This window comes from Rhincodon typus, chromosome 39, assembly GCF_021869965.1.
Source record: "Rhincodon typus isolate 14 chromosome 39, sRhiTyp1.1, whole genome shotgun sequence".
Lineage (NCBI taxonomy): Eukaryota > Metazoa > Chordata > Chondrichthyes > Orectolobiformes > Rhincodontidae > Rhincodon > Rhincodon typus.
This window is the reverse complement of record NC_063370.1, coordinates 5,972,934-5,975,252: the sequence shown is the minus strand read 5'-3', so window position 1 is coordinate 5,975,252 and position 2,319 is coordinate 5,972,934.

Sequence of the window (2,319 nt, the reverse complement as noted above, 5' to 3'; positions counted from 1 at the left end):
TAGGGGATCTTCATTGAGTCATAGGAGATCTTTATTGAGTCATTGGGGTCTTCATTGAGTCATAGGGGATCTTCATTGAGTCATAGGAGATCTTTATTGAGTCATTGGGGTCTTCATTGAGTCATAGCAGTGGTCTTCATTGAGTCATTGGAATCTTCATTGAGTCATAGCGCAGTGTTCATTGAATCATTGGGATTGGTCATCACTGAGTCTTTGGGGATCTTCACTGAGTCATTGGGTGGTCCTCATGAAATTATTGGGGTCTTCACTAAGTTATTGGGAGCCTTCATTGAGTCATTAAGTATTTTCATTGAATCATGGGAGGCGGTATTCATTGAATCATAGCGGTGGTCTTCATTGAGTCATGGAGGATCTTCATTAAGTCATTGGGAGTTTTCATTGAATTATGACGCATCTTCGTTGAGTCATTGGGGAGTCTTCATTGAGTCATACAGCACAGAAGATGCCCTTCAGTCTATTGAGTCTGTGCCCACCCCATCTACTCTCATCCCACTTTCCCACACTTGGCCCATAGTCTCCAATGTTATGACATTTTGAGTGCTCATACCTTTTTAGAAAGGTTGTGAGGTTTCCTACCTCTATGACCCTCCCAGGACTTTTTAAAAATATAACCTCGCAAAATTGGTTGAACAATTTATGACCCCTGGCATGTTGAGATTTGACAAGCCTCCAGGGAGGTGAGATTCCAGGGTCTACACCCAAAAGGAGACTCGGTCCATGCTTGTGTTGGGTGTGTGAAAGTGTCATCATGTCTTTTCCAGCACAGTGCAGTCATAATGGACTCAATGTTAACTGTTTCTCTGTCCGAATATGCTACTAGACCTCCTGAGTTTCTCCAGCCCTGTCCTCGAGAAGAGTCCTCCTAGAATCATTAAAGCATAGAAAATAGGAGCAGGAGCAGGCCATCAGCCCTTTGAGTCTGCTCCACCATTCAGTATGATCATGACTCATCATCGAACTCAGTACTCTCTTTCCCTTTCTCCTCATATCCTTTAATCCCTTAAATCCTAAGAACTATATCTACATCATTCTTGAAAGTCTTCAATGTTTTGTCCTCAATAGTTTCCTGTGTCAGAGAATTCCATGGATTCACCGACCCCAGGTGAAGAAATGTCTCTTCATCTCTGTCCTTAAAGGTCTATCCCATATCTTTAGACTGTGACTCCTAGTTTTGGACTCCCTGGTCATTGAGAATATCCTTCCCCGAAATGTTAACTATATTTCTCTCTCCCACAGATAATGCCAGACCTGCTGAGTTTCTCCAGCATGTTCTGTGTTTGTTTCAAATTTCCAGCATCTGCAGCATTTTGAGGGTCACACTTTGTTGAGGGGGTGTGTTTAACATGGTTGCCCCTTTCAGAAGCTATTGACAGAAAGACTTGTGTTTGTATGACAAGTTTTCATGGCCTCAGGACACACTTTGGCAGTTGACAAAGAACTTTATTCTATGAATGCGGGTTGGTCGCTGTAGCATTGCAGAGGAACATAGCTGCCTAATTGGTGCTAGTTGGATCTTGCTGTTCACAAGTCGATACCCAGGCCAAGATAATCTGACTTTTGGCAATGTTGATTGCGGGATAAATATTGGCCCAGGACACGGGAGGAGAACAAATCCCTTCCCCCACCCTCCCCAGCTCCTGTTAGAAACACGTCTTGTACACCCCAACTGTGGGAAAAATCTCATGGTTAAAATCTCATCTGAAAGGTGAGAGTGCAGCACTCCCTCAGTTCGGTACACGGAGCATTAGCCTGGATTTTGTGCTCAAGTCTCTGGAATCAACTAACACCAGGAATTTTGTAGCTGTGAAAATAAAGAAGGAATTGACTGTACATTCAGACGTGGTGAAAGATACTTTTAACTTTTTGCTCTAACTTTGTGTTAAAGCGTTTCCCTATTCGTCCTATGTTTAGGGGTCCTCTCTGCCCTGAAAACAGTGGCTAATAGGCCAGCCCTCTGGTATCCACCTCAAACACGATGTGCAAGCCAAGAATGTGAATGATACCAAGCTATTCGACTATGGGAACATTACAGTCAGCGCCAAATCCTGTCTTGACAATGATCTTCAAACTTGCCAGCGAGGAGTTAGAGAAAGAAGTGGGTGGGTAACTGGGTAGATACTTTGTGACAGGGATCCAGGCTGACATTTTTTTAACTTTCTCCATCTTTCCCCTAGGGATTCAGAGTCCCAATTATAGCAAAATCATCCTCTCTTATTGTGCACAGTTCTAACGGCAGCTGACTAGGTAGACTTAGAACCGTCTCTCGTATTTCAATTGTTAAAGCCAGTGCTTCAAGTT